This window comes from Sinohyriopsis cumingii, unplaced genomic scaffold (assembly GCF_028554795.1).
Source record: "Sinohyriopsis cumingii isolate HCF-2022 unplaced genomic scaffold, ASM2855479v2 utg000646l, whole genome shotgun sequence".
Classification (NCBI taxonomy): Eukaryota; Metazoa; Mollusca; class Bivalvia; order Unionida; family Unionidae; genus Sinohyriopsis; species Sinohyriopsis cumingii.
In genome coordinates, this window is record NW_028315921.1 from 33,198 (window position 1) to 49,724 (window position 16,527).

A 16,527-nucleotide genomic window follows, 5' to 3' on the forward strand; every position below is an offset into this window, starting at 1 on the left:
GTGCCTTCTAAGTGAGCCTAATATCTATACGAATGAAGTTTTTGACATGTTTCATGTGTTTACATACATTGTAATTTGATACACATATAGAGTATCCCTAATATATATTAAAGATTTGTAATGCCGAGAATATTAGATCGATTATTTGACTGAGTCACATTTGATTACATATTTGTCGAAACATAAAGTAAACTCAGGAAAACGTACATATCAGGATAGTATTCTAGCCCAATTTCCCAACCGAACATTCACCAGAATACAAAATAACCAACAACACGTTACAAACAGCAACATAATAGAAAGATAACCGATTCTGTTTAACAGCAGTATGTTTATGTTTTGCTGGAATACATTATGGACTTAAACTGCCCTTGACATTCGCAGTCTAAGTAAGCAGTATATATTTTGTAGAAACATCTTACATTGTGGAGTTGAATTTAGATTCGCGTAGTTGTTATGCTTCATATTTCCGAAAGAGATATACTTATTCTTTAATTCTATACGAAGCGTAAAAAAGACATTAGTTTATTAATTTGCAATAATTCCTTCTCAGGAGTTATGCACAAGACAGGACCTACGCAACTAGAGATATGGCTTGCCTTAAAGAAAATGCCCAAATTTATATGGGTAATTATAGCTGCTAAAGGAAGGATGAAATAAAAAATGGGTAAACGATTCAGAATGATATCATCGAATTGTATTATGTATGAATATATCGACAGATGTTCAACTCTTATGAACTAAAATGAAAAAGAACCCAACCAAGTAACCATTCAGAATATTCATCCTTAAGTTTTATTAGCAATACATCCAAAATCATTATCGAAATAATCAAACAAATAAACGAAGCCATTTAATTTCGTTCATAATATAAACAGGGTATTAATTAATTGAGTATTTATTAATGTTCTTTCAAGTTATCGGTTAGTTAAGATTTTGTTTGGTTCTGAAATGTGGTTGTAGAAAGATGAGTAAACAGAAACGATTCTAGAAAGATGAACATAGAAGGAACATCATTTATTGCGCCATTGTGAAAATTAATTATTTATTTAGATTTAATATAAAGATGATGTTTTTCATATCTGAAAATCACAACACATATTGTCATACAATTTTAGTAGATTCACGATAAAATGCAAATTTACATAGATTTTATTTTAAGTTTAGACCAATGAAATACAAAGAGTATTGAGAGAGATAGAGATGTCCAATATAACTATTTTATCATGATAAAATAAATAATGATTAAAAATGATTAAGCCTGACTGTTGTGCTTGTTGATATTATTTTAACTGATTAGTGATAGTGATGAAGGGTTAGAAAAGCTGACTAAAATATTATTCCATTAGAAACCATAAGGTAATATCGTTGTATCGATGAAAAGACGCGTAAACGGAAAGTCAAGCAGTCAAATAATATACATAGAATATACATTTATCATATTTGGAACTATGTACTACTACAAAGTAGAATGCCTACAAATTTTTCTCTCACTCAGATGTAACACAAATCTCCTTACTACATGCATGAAGAAGGAAATGCCGATGAATGTTTATCACGACTATGTCTAAATTATATATCCAATTTGTATCAAAAGGTATCATCCCTCTAAAATTAAAATTCAGATACATAGATATTCTATTAAGATAAGAACTAAGTGTAATCTCTTTCTCAGAGTCAAAATTACATTGTATTTTTACCATGTTTATAGATTTTGTAGTCAAAATTACATTGGTTTGTTTTAACCATGTTTAGAGATTTTGTAAACATATCCTGCTAGTATAGTATGGGGTAAAATGGCTAGAGAGCAAACAGTAATCAGTTACTTGTTGACTTACACTCTTGGAAAGACTCAGAGAGAATTTATAAAATATAAGTGAAATGTTATACTTTATATTTATATCTTATCATATGCTTAATAACTACCAATCAAATTGCTTTCCTGCCCATAGGGCAAAGGTCCGTCTGTGCACGCAGACTAAAATAGTGTAGGAATTAGATTCATAATTTCAGTAGCAAGACGTAATCGTTTTTACATCGTAGGAGCTAACAATTATATTTCAGACATTCAAAAACAACAAATATAGTTCTCACGAGACCTTGATTTCTTATGGCATTTCATTTCTGAAGAACGAAGAACGCAGTATATAGTTTCTCGTAACACAGGAAAGAAAATAACGAAGTTAGTTCATAAAATCTATTTGCAGAAGACACTTGTTGTTTGTTTTATGTTTATGCTAATTTCTATTTTTCAGTTATGTTTGTCTCACATCATCCGTTCTGTCCGTCACCAGTCAATGGTAATACCAGACCTAGAATACAGATTATCAAGTCTGACCCCTATGTTTCTGTACTAGGTTCAAACCTCAATTCCATGTTCTGTATTTACAGTAATCATTAAGTAACATAAACAAGGCCGGTTTATTATCTACACGCTTAATCTTGGACATACTTCTTGAATTTTTTAAATAGATAACTGAATGTTTAATATGAAAATGTAGCAAGAATTGAGGGTTAATTTGAAGCAAGGAATGCACTAATATTGTACTACTATAGACGCTGGATTGCTTTTATCGTACTTTTGATTAAGCTTGCACAAGGGTACTCCTATAGTAAATCTGCGCTGAAACAGCGACTTCACAACATTTCTTGTTCTACAAGCACTGACTTTATTTTTTTACAACCGCAGCCATTTTACTGTTGCATTACAAAATATCAAAGATTATTATCTCTTGATTCAGTTGCAGTGGCGAATCGAACTAAACATTGCTACCTTTATCGGACCTGACAGAGACTAGGTCTTAATTTTGTAATGCTTAATGTATTTTAGAGAAACAAGTTCTTGTGCCTTATTTCATGTACTGAAAATGATCGCAAATGTTAGCTTAATGTCTCTACTGAATTAAGAATATATGATTGTGGTGAAGGTTGCCGTGAGTTTTCGAAGTCTAGCTTTTACTGTTACATAAATCTTGGTAAAATTCTGAAATAATGTTTACTATTGAGGAATAACTATTACTTATTCATGTCCATCTTTTATGGAAAAAAATCGTTCTTTTTCTCCAGATGGAAAGATATTTGAAACACTCTCATCAAAAGAAGCATGTTCATGTATTCGCTTGACAAATACTCTTCCTGAAATACATGATGTTTTTTAAACCAATTTGTTACATGTTTGCAGGATTTTCAACAAATGTTTTTATTTTGCACAGACGTAAGGTATCTTGAAGATAATCTATGGTAAGTAGTTTTATCTAGTGGCATGAAAGTATTAAAAAGACTACCACGTTTATTTAAAGGATCTTAATAGTTTTAGAAGGATCCTGGATGTAAATATTTTAATATACTTATGTTCGTGTTCATCCAATCGGCTGACTTGAAACACAGTACAAGACGAAGATAATTATGGAATGACAAATATTCCACTGATACCACAGTATCACTCATTATCGTAAACAGTTATGTATACGTTAACATTTCAAGAACACATAAATTCTAGTTTTTAGCCATTTAAGGTAAAAAAAAACTTTTCAGGTTAAAAGGAAGATCGTACCAACGCCCCAATGGGCGTGAGAATAAGTAAGTGTGATTTCGTCAGAATATGAACAAATACATGGTTGGTTCGATAGCATCTGTTGAAATGTCTTTAAGGAAAATGGTTTTGATGTTTCGGTTCCTGTCCTGTCCATAATCATTGTTACTGCAAGCATCTATATTATTCTCACGCTCACTACATCTGCCTCTATCCTTCCCTATCTCCTCCTTATTTTCAATATCAACCACCACTTCTATGAGGTTGATAATAAAGCAGTTACCTTAAACCCTCTATTTATATTTTGAAGAGCTGTCAAATCGAACATATCAAAATATTTCTGACTCAATAAGATAACAATAAAGAGTGGAAAAGAAACTAATTCATTAGTGAATTCATTTAAGTTGTATAATTTTTTTCGCATCAGATACATTTTATCTTACCTTTAAAGCTTGGTAAAGTGACTAATTCTTTTTTCTGTATTGGCTACGGGATTGGTTCTTTCTCCTTGAAATACTCGAAGTGGTGTTTGCTGAATATTTAGGCCTGTGTCTAAGTATCATTTAGTGTTGGAATATCTTAAAGATTTGTGTCAATCACCTGAATGTAATATGAAGATAGGGTGGTTATTGGCTTTTCATTTTACTCATATTTCGTTTGAAATCATTTCTAAATAAGAGTTTATTGCCTCAGTAAATTTCATATATTTTCCATGTCTAACGCCCCGACTATACCATAATCACAAGCCGAGAATACAAGAGATTAAAATGCCATAAAAAAATATCTCTAAGAAGTGACGAAAGAGTTGACATTTCTGCGTCGAATTAATTTATGATTGAAGAACCCGTACATACGGCAAAAATTTATCAATGATAGTGATTTATCAGCGATGAAAACTAGATTTAACTGATATGTACTCGTACTTTATTAAAACTGGCCACAATTTTCAGTTTTGTGTGTCATGTCTAGACCACTTGGCGTCATTGAGCGAATTTATTTTAGTCTACTTTAACCAGATTTAATAAGTTGTGTGAATGAACACAAAGATAAGAAATGTTGACCTAATTTTTATCCTACCTCTGTGATATTAAAAGATTTAGTGCGTCAGCGCTTTTCCACGTCCTCACGAATAATCCAAGTCCATTTTAATGTGATTACAGGAAACTGCCGAATGGAGACATTGATATTTGAAAGGATTTTTGATATACATTGGTGGAAGAACCGATTATATTTTCAGGGCATTTCGGATACAATTGTACCTTCCTTCTGATACAGTTGTACCGGTTAATCTCCATCAAGGCAGATAATCTCTTTGTTATTGAAGTAGTCGATTTTCGCAACTTGTCACCTTCTGGTATCTTTTGTTGAAATGTTTCATGTTCTATTTATTTCTTTATCATATTTTACTATTGTTCGTTCCATATTTCGCTTTATTTCCTATGCCAATAAGATATGATATAACACAAATATATATAATTTATTTTCTTGTGGAAATGTTTATTGCAATTGACTTGTTGCGTCTGTAGTCATTAATTATGACTGTATTTTCTTCATCGTAATAAAATGTATTAAAACCGTCGATTTAATTTACGTATCAAATACAGTACTTCAAAAGGAACAATATAATTTTTTTTTTGCAAATTCATCAATGGAATTTACTCCGTCTTAACTATTAGAGTTCTTGAATCAACAACTAAAAGAAGCAAGAAGTCTACAATCAGCTGAAAATTAATGTCAAAAGTTCTAATTTGCAAATTTTCGCATTTCTATAATTCCTAATTACCGCCTGAATTATCTAGTAAAGTCCTTTTGCTGCATGCCGTACCCTAAAAGCAATCACGTCACATCCGGTCAAGGGTAAAGCTGTCTTTAGGAAAGAGTAAACGGATAAACAGAACATATCCTTTATCCAAATTGCAACAGCAAGTAAATGTTACAGACATGAGGATGCAAACATATATTGTACCGAATAGGATCAGCAACGCCATTTTGCCGGGTATTATAATACTTTATTTTATTCCAGGCCGTGTATTACTTGATTTTCTAAATAAACTAAATGTGATAATTCAACGGAGTGAATTCCGAGAAATAATTTCACTGCCATGTCAATAACAAGATAAGCGTGAAATCTGAAGCTATTCTTAGATGCTTAAGTGGCACTAGGAGAAAATGGTTGCCTTGCGTTGAAGCATACTCCTGCTCAAATTCAGTAAAATATGAATAATTTTGTTTTATTAATGTGGTTTTTACTTTGAATTGGGAAGGGTCATTATGTAACTGTTAAGTTTTCTGTGTGAATAATCATGAAAACCAGTAGAAGAACATCGCGCATGTTTCAGCAAGAAATCTGTTACTTCAGTCTGTTGTACCGCCTACGCACATATGTTTAACGATAAAAATAAAGGAAAGGTTACTTGTTATCCAGTGAATAATGTACATAGTTCATTTCGTGGGTGGAAAAAACTTAACTTTATATACGTTTCACTCCATTAAATATATCGTTATTCACTCGATAGCAGCCAGTTGACATATTTTAACAAATGTTTCTGCTTCAGTGGATACCCCATATATTATCATTATTTTATCAACGTCATCACTGTCCCTTAACTAACTAGAAATTATAAAAAATATCTGCCTTGCAAATACTTTGAAAAAATAATATTGTTCTGATGTACAGAAGCAAAGCGAACCTATATATATATATATATATATATATATATATATATATATATATATATATATATATATATATATTTATTTATTTATTTATTTATTTATTCAACTAATACAATGTATATAATAAGTTTCAGAATCATTGACCTAATACAATCTATATCTATATAACATTGTAACATTGTATTAGTTTAATAATTCTGTAACTTATTATATACATTGTATTAGTGGAATAAATTTTAAACCTATTATATCCATTTTATTAGTTGAATTATTCTTAAACCTATTATATCTATTGTATTAGTTCAATAAATTTTAAAGTAATAGACGGAAAAAATAAATCCTCAAATGAAAATCACACATCCACCCCGCGCCCCTGATATATAATTTATATCCGAATATTGGAATGCAATCAGTCTGTTAATTTATCATTTATTCTGAAATAATGCAGCAACTATGGTTGAAAGTGTAGCCCGGTATTGAAGATTTCAGTTTGCCTTTGCGTACACTCAAACGTGTATATATGCAGCACACATATATAAAATCAAGTTCAAAAATAGAGAAAAACATGCAAAAGACATTCAAAATACAGGAACTGAATACTGGCAAAGTATTAAAGATATATAACAAAAGGATCGTCACTTTTACATTCACATATTTTCTCTCTCTCTCTCATCATATATGATCTTAGTAAACTGTCGATGGAAGCATGTATATTCATGATGCCCAATTCACATATAGCAATGTGATGGATAAAGCAGGCACAAAATTCCTTCGTAACATCTACATCAGATACGACATTCTGACATAACAGTGAATCAAACAAGTCTCATGCGATAATTGCACTTGCCTAGACATGCATTTCGAAGTTCAGAAAAGACATTATGAAAAAAGCCAATAATAATCTTTTCTATTCATTTTACATGTTATATGTGCCACATCTTTATGCCGTACGGACCCACATTTGCATTTATTGGAGGACGCGTTTGCTCCCTTTTATAATTGTCGGATTCGGATTCTACCACTCGCGGATGCAATACATTCACAATCCACAACCCGGGCCAGCTGTATCGGTGCATCTTCCACTTCCTTTTAATGAGTAAATCATCAATGCAGACAAACCCAACCTATGCAAGCCAGCCACTTTCGACAACATTACTATTTTTGCCGTCAGTTAATATTGGAATATTTTAAAGAAAATTAATTCGACTATCAATTTTAAATTGCGTATTAAAATCTTTGGATATATACAAGTTTGAGTCACTCATCCAAAACATGTAGCGAATTGATAGTGAGACGGAACTAAGGCAGTTGATGTGGACATAATACGAATACATAATTAAAGGCAAAATAAATATGCACTATTTATGTTTAAAAGAAAACTACTCCCTGATATATTTGTAGTACCAGCACAACCATTTATCTTTACACTGTAACACACAGTCTTTAGAAATGACTATATTTAAACAATACAATGTCTTTGTAATATATCAATATACAACGCTCCGATCATCTGTTTTTTGTTGTTGTATTTTGTGGCCTTTTTTCAGTTTCAAGAAAACAACAGGTGTTATAAGCATCGTTACAATAATCAATTTCTTACATAACTATTTATTTGACAATTGCTGAAATAAATAATCTGTTTTAACAGGACCAGTAGCTAAATAAGTAGGTCTTGTTTAAATCCCGTAGACGATAGCAAAAACGTTACATTTCCTCCGCCTTCAAATCGTCTGTAAAATGTAATCGATACAAACAAGATGACAGAAAAAGTCGTGGATTTGTCTCGACCATAAATTGATCTGTAGAAAGTAATCAATACAAATAAAATGACAGAAACGGACGTGGACGTTCCTTACCTTCAACTCGATTTGGACAGTAAACAGCAAACAAGATGATAGAAAAGAGCTCGAGAAGATATCTTGCATCATGAAGAATTTAAAATGTTATGTTATCGAGATGTATCCTTCTCATGGATACATGCGGGTTAGTGATGTAGATAAGTTTAAAGCCGTTGATAAAATTGTTGCCATATAGAAAGATTTATTTCCATATATGGCATGCTTAGAGTTTAATTTAAGTTCTTAACACTATAGGAAGATGCAACTGGAAAACATTTGCAACAATGGTAATGATAAATCCAATTGCTTGACAGAGCCTGTATGAAACTGGGACATTTATCAGATTATTTTGCTATGATCTGGCTCAAAACACGTGAGTTCAACGAATACTTGTACGGTATCGCATTCGAACTGTAAAGTTAACATCTTGCTAAATAGGCGTCAATTGTTGGCACTGGGTTTGCTTGCTTGGTCGCTCGGATAAATCCTTCATACGAAAAGTTCCTCCTCCAGTCCCCCATCACTAGTAAATAAAAGATCTAATTTAAATGAGCATATTATTTACTTTATTCTTTAGGAACTGGCAGAAATAAGAGCGTGTATAATATTATTCCTTAGCATGAAGTTAAAGATCGATTCCCAAACAGACTGCAGACTGGGGGCTAAAATTGAAGTACATGACAGACAGTTAATACTGAATGTAATCCCCAAAAGCCCGAACCATGTTAAACTTATTCAACTTTCATTTTATCCATTTTTACATGAAACGATATGCTGTTAATTCAACAATTCGAATCACTGTTGAACTGTTGAACTTAACTGGATGTCTCAATTTTAATTAATTCTTATCTTAAACATAAGCCTACAATTTCTACGGTGTAATGCTTTCGAAATAAGTCCTCACGGAACAAAAGCCTCCAAATATGTTTTTGCATATTTTGTAACAATACTTAAAACCACGTAGAAATAAAATTCTTTTTGCTAAATAAAATAAAGTTGAAAGTTGTAAACAACAGTTGAATATGTACTGTTATTGTTATGAGTCTATGTTCTTAAAATAAGTAACAGAAATGAGTGAAGACAACAAGCTTTGTATAATTTAACAAATAATTTATTTCCCTAGAATAAAAGGTGAAAATGAGGAAAAAAAGAAATAACGGTATTGCGAATTAAATCCAAATTGTAATTAAAAATTGAAACACAAGTCATATCAATAAAAAGATCTAAGTGAATCTCAATTCAAACCGCGATGAAATTCAAGATGGAAGGCGTTGACATATTTAATAACCTACGAAGTGCAGATGTGTCAATAGTCTCTTGTTGAGTCACACAAAATATTATTCCAGTTTTAAATTCCATATAAATTCCAATGACTATCTTTGTCCATGAATTATCAGAGCACTTTTGTATTTCCAGGGAAAACAATCACTTGATTTTAATAATTTGAAGAAAAATAAAATTCAGCCCAAACTGATCACATTATAATATTAAGTAACATGTTAAATCCTTGATCATAACATTAGTTATACGACTATCGAAGACGCAAAATAGATTCCCGGATGAGGTCAAAAGATCATTCTTCTCGAAAAAATAGAAGTTGTTACCAATGGGCACATTATAAAATAACACGTTGTCCTGGTATGACCTTGACTCAACTTAATGATTCTTACTTTGAGAAAGATAAAACAAATTATAAAGTTGTTTACCAAAACTGTCACTGATTTTGAAACAAGGTCAGCAACTAGTTACGATACTTCATGAAGCTATTATTAGTTGTTTGCATCAAGAAAATAAAATTTTAAAAAAAAATTTCAGTCATTTCAAGATCAAGCCCAGTAAACAATGTTACATTACAGCAGCTTGTAATGGAATAAAATAAAAATAAACAGACGAACAATTGAATTAAATATACATAATATTATATCATATATAAAATAACAGAAAACTAATACATTATTCAAATACGCGCCATATAAGAATTACATGTAAAAATTATTATATGTCCTTTAAAATTTACAAACTGTAGTTTCAGTACACAAAACAATTTTATTCTATCTTCTAACGAGATTATTAATCAGAATTACAACGAATAACTAATATACACAAGGGCTTATTTTAATCGTTTTGAATAGTTAAAGGTAATTTGATTAGCAAACGGTTAAATCGATAACATAAAATAACAGACCTGCCTTTAAACATGTGGATGGACATTTCAGCTACGGATTATATTAATTTTAAGATACATTTCAATTGCTGTATATTAAGCAACAAGCTACCCCCGGGCCCCTAGTGAAGAGATCCATAAATCATAACTTTCAGCCAGATGGCTCTTACATGGGTAATCTGTGCAGCAAGATTGATTAATATGCTGTTTGCGGCTTACGATAAATTATGTTTACGAACATAATGAAGCCATAAAAATATCTTATAGCAAAAGTGGAGAAATAATTTTCAAACAACGTGTTAGTGTGTCAGTAACTTGAGCATGTGCTGATCGTTTTATTTCAAACAGTGTTAGGTGTTGAGATATCATGGTTTTTCTCATACAGCAACGGCCAAAAAATAAATTATGTGCAAAGAGGAACAAGGGCATTTTACGTTATCTATTTATTTGTCAAATGTATTCAGTGATTGTACACATCGTTCCCAACTTCGCAGAGAACATCTTTTGTATTCTGCGATATTCAAATGCTTGATGAGCCTAAAACTCACTGTTCAACTGTAGCATGTATGACACCGTTTGCTTTATTTTGCCAGTCAATTACAATAGCATTCAATATCTGCCTTTCTTCTCTTATACATAGTGTATATGTCGGGAAAAACCCCAAATTATCTGAGTTTTGGCCACGTGAACCGTGAATAATGGTTGTGAAGATCAATTCATCTCTTGTCAATTTTCCATCACCGAGAGCTTTCAACAGGAAAGGAATTACGTGCAATTTGTCTTACTAAAAAAGGTCAACGTTACATCGGCGATGCTGGTCTGGAAATGGACTGCAACAACGACCGATCAAGATGTAATTGGACGGCTAGTGCATCAGAGTGGATGAAATTTCGGATAAGCATGACGGTTTTCACGCATAAATGTTACTGACATATGCAAAAGACCAGATTTCAAGGTTTCATAAAGATATTCGTTGCCGCTAAGAAAAGCATACTAACATTATCAAATTAACATACAACTCTAATTCTATTTCGAGAACTGGCGCAGTTATATTTTAATCTTTATTGAAATGTGTACATATTCTAGTCAGTAATAACATTCATTCATGCAATGTTAAGTATGCAAAGTCGTGTGCTATCCAATCAGGAAAAACATTGGATGTTGGTACCCCCCAAATCGATCAGATTTCGCAGTACGTCACATGAACGTCTTACTTTCCCATAAACACATCGATTAGGGCACTAAATATCATTTACCCCTAATGAGACCGAGTAGCCGCGAGAATTTTATTACTAGCCAGCCTATGTGCTATGGATGTTTGGTAATAATGAATGCAATAAAAGCTTTGATATATTTTCTCTGCATCTTAGTTCTGTTTTACCAGGACAAATACTATTTATACATGCTGGCCTTTGTAAGATTAATGTGTGTTAAGTGTAAGTGAGCAGAGCGTCTATCAATGACGATTCAATTAGCATTTAAATCTTTATAGAGGGATTTTTCAGATAAGTGATGTCGTCTATGCATGGTTTGTCTGATCAGATGTGGCCTGTTTCTGACAAATGTCCGTAACGAATGTGTATATTCGATTCTTCCCGCCCAAAAAAAATATGTCTTGTAAATGTTATGCAATATACGAAACATCGAATAAATAAATGTATCAATGAAATTAATGTTTTGTGTTCTCACGTTATTTCACTGATATAAGATGAGTGGCACATTGATCCGTCTTAAGAAACAGAGGATATTTGCTTGAAATGAGTGAATAACGGATATACTTTATCGAGTGGATGAAAAGCTCAGTATTTTCACGAGTGGCGGAGCCACGATTGAAAATACTAGAGTTTTTCACCCAAAAGATGAAATGTATCCGTTATTCACTCGTTTCAAGCAAATATTTATTTAATATTATGCTCACATACGTTATCTACCTAAATTTTGTGACACAGAAAATCAGCAGATATCTTACGCTAATCTCAGCTGTTTACCGTACATGTTCTGCTGTGCTGTGTGTACCTGCGCACAAAATTAGTTCTACATCAGATTGATACAAATTAACTGATATTTCCAGAATAACAAACTACAAGTTTCAAATATAACAGACAGGGATTATTAATAAGAAAACAAACATACGGAAAAAGTAGTTCACTGACAGAAAATCCAAGGGAGGTAAGTATGTTCTGACCCCAAAAACTAGTTCTTGTAGTGAAAAAAATAGTTATTTTTTCACTACAGTGAAATATCAACATTATTTGAATTAGCAAAATCAAATAATTCACTGCATAGCATAAAATGAATTGGATTATTTAATGACCTATATTTTGTAAGCTACAGGGTATAACACGTGTATTATATACAGTTAAATTGCAGTTTAAATCTTGTAGATCTCTTTTGCTTTGACAGATATGAAATATAGCATGCTTCTAAATCAATTGATCTTCACAGAAGACTGAACACATATTTGCAGGTGTAGTGAAAAGGTTCACATATTTCATTGATAAGTGGTCAAATACACAAAACTATCACCTGACGTATACACATGTTTGTATCACTTTGATAAGAGGTCAATTACTCGATACAATCACCAGATATACAGACATAAGTATATCTCTGATGGTGTTTTTATGTGATTGATAAATGCATAAAATAATATAGCTAAAATGAAATGTAATTCCCTTTGCTATTTAGGAATTCCTTGAAGATAGCTGAGTGATTACAATGACTTCTATTAAAAATTCCCAATAGAGTTGTAGTTGTTTATCCTTAGTTTAACGTCTGACAAACTATTTGAGAATTTGTTTGGAAAAGGTCTAACGAATTGTAATAAAGGAAAACATGTTGTTTTAGTTGCCTTGACCAATGTACCAGGTAGTACAACACTGATATAAAAAAATACACTTTATGTATATTTAATTTGTATTGCGTATTGTCTTTTCTCCATGATTATATTTTATGTATGTCGATAATGTGTAGCTGACCTTGGTCAGCTATATAGTGTAGGGCCTACCCGAGTAATATCTTGTCATTTTATAAATAACACATTACAAAACTAATACGTGTTTATGATTTTAGATTAGATATTAAAATCAGTATTAATTGGAAGTATCCATGTTTACAGATGCTATGTTTAAGGTCTAGTTTAAAATATATATATATATATAGAAGTAGGTCCATAGGTAAGTCATATACAAATTTGGTTTTGTGTCTGAGACTTTTAGAAATACAAATGTTGTTTAATAAACATTACTCATTCCTATCTAAACATTCAAAGTAGACTCAATCATATTATTGTGTTCAATTTCCAATTTGAGAGACATTATGTATTTACATGGTTCACTGGAACTACAACGTACTCAGTATTTTAGGAATAAATCAATAATGTGATTATTGTAAATCCATTTAACGACATTTGGATTATATCATTTGACACATTATGGCTGTGATTACATTAGCACACTTGTTAAAAATATTTTGGCCTTTGCAAAATCTGACTCATCTGATCAAAGGACAAATATCATGTCTGGAAGTATCTAGCAAGTTATGCATAAGTTATGCAACCAACTGATTACGTAATCTGTGTAGCATCCGGTCATATTTGGTCATATTGCTTTGGTACAGGAAACGAGTGAGACGAGAGTTTTCATTTATTATCGTTTGCTGTTAGAGAATCTGTTTATGAATCATTAGATTTTAGTTCCTTTGAATTAGTGTTTGGACACGATGCCCTTTGTCTATTTAGGTCTTTAATGTAGAAATTTCTTTCAGCCAAATATTCAGAGATTAATGTTTTGATTTGTTTATGATTTCAAATATATTGTGTCAAATGGTTGTGATGTAGCAGGAACTAGTCTTCATTATACTCTGTCAAAAATAAAATTAAGGTATGAAAGAAATACAAAGACAGGATTTTTCAGCCTGGTGATATTGTTCTGGCTCTCTTTCTGGTGCCTCAATATACTCTTCCATGTGCTACATTTATAGGACATATTGTGGGAAATGGTCAAGTTAAACCCACAGAAGTTAAGATTAGTGCTATATCTGAGCTACGTGTGCCAATTGTGTAAAAAGCATCTGATGCGTTTTTGGGGTTAGGCTAGATATTATCGATAATTTTGCTCCAATTTGTTCTCTGACCAAGTTGGTGAGAAATAAAACCAAGTTTCATTGGTTTTATAAATGACATGAGGCTTTTAATAACTTGAAAGAAATACTTAAGTGTGCACCAGTTCTTTCAGCTGCAAATTTCTGTCAATCATTTAAAATGGCTGTCTATGCAAGTGATGTTTGAATTTGTGGAGTATTGATTCAAGAAGACTGAAATGCTGATGATCATCAAGTGTTTTATTTTTCTAAAACAAGCTAAACAAGTACTGAACAAAATATTCCACAACTGGGAAAAATGTTTAGCTTTGATGTGGCTTTGCAACAAGTTGGAGTGTATATTATTTCAGCTCCTTCTCTGAATATTGTAGTCAGTGACCAAAACCTCTTACTTTAATAAGCAAAAGGAAAACACAAAACACATCAAGACTATTAAGGTGGACTTTGATAATTAAAGAATAAAACATTGACATTAGGTACATCAAGGTAAAAGATCACCTAATTATAGATACTCTATATTGTTTGATGTATCTTTTGTGTCATTCATAAGACATCTTATGTAATTTTAATTTTATGTATATTTGACTAATATGTACGAAATAAACCTTTTCCTTATGAGTGTAGGTGTTATGTATTTTTAATTTATATCGTATATTGCATTGTATAGAAAATAAATAAGTGATCCTAAAGTGCAGTAATGCCAAGGATGAATAACGTAACTCAACAGAACTACTTACCTACGATGAGCCAAATCGGTTGAATCATGGGTAATTGAGTAATAATATACTAGTTTGAAATATAGACCACTGAAAAAATATAGGCCTAACTATATCTTTGAGCAAATGGAAGACGCATGTCCACGCGATTTCACGAGTATTTCGTACTCTCTGGGTCATGTTATATTTATTTTTGGCTGGATTGTTAATTTTACTATTTCGCTTGGTAATCTGTGTACTATTTGACGTTAATGTCTAATCTGTGGAAATGAATATTTATACACAAGTCTTTTGTGCATATGGTCTGAACTTATGATAATAAAGTGGTATGTATATTTAATTCAATTAGCTTATTTTCTTAGTTACGTTTTGCATTATTTTATAGCATGATATGCTGAGGGCTATACAAAATTGTATTTGAGTAGCTGACCTTTTCCGAAATAATTGGCATTTTTAAAAAAATAGAATTGGTTACCATTTTTGGACTAAATATAAACATTAGGATTATTATCTTGGTCTGAGTCAGTTACACTACGTTTACCATGTTCTTTAGTATAACGTTTGTAAAACATCTTCTGAATATTAACTAAGCTTTTAACTTTTGAAATCTGTTCAAGTTCGTTTTAGAAAATCCTAATTGTGACCTAGGTAAGGTGGAAGAGTATAAAATCTTGTTCAGTGAAAAAAATATTTATTCTTGCAATAACAGCTGACGCAGAAATCAGCCTTATTGTTGTGTCCAGTATTTGGTCTGGAATTAAGTTATTATTTCAAATTATTTTTTCACTGGATACAAATTACTCATGTATATACAATTCTTGGTAAGAGAGACTGGGAAATATAAAACAATATCTTGGGATATTATTGTGATTGAACAAAAAAAAAGCAACAAAAACGGTTTGTACATCATTACTATTCAGGAAATTACAGACACATCATCACTTCCAGCGTTAGATTTGGTTTGGAATACCAATTACGTTTATTAAGAAATTTAAATGTCAAGAATTGTGTTAAAAATCCTAGGATTATATCAATATTTATTCGCAATACCGTAAATTGGTTTCAACATTTTCACTCTGTGTTTTAGGGAAAACATTATTTGTTGAATATTTTATATTACTTCTTTTAAAAGTCGTAATAAATTAATCTTCTGCTTCAACTCAAATTTCTTACGTCTGATTGGTTAACATCAAATCCCTGACTAAATAAATGACAGAAATTTTGATTGAGTTGGGTCTGTGTTTGATGCTCATACATGTTTTTTATAATCTAAAAGATGTGTCTCCTTTCTGTCATAAAAGACATTAGTCTACGTCATCTTTAGTACCTAATAAAGCGATTTCAGGAAAATTGAATTCTGAAGAAAGGTCTTCTACAATAAATGTCCAAAATCAAACCCTTCACAAAATGATTGCTATTCTCTTCATGATTAGAGAACATATCAAAATATTTAAAGATAAGCTTGGCAAACAACGAATATGAATACACATTAATGTATTA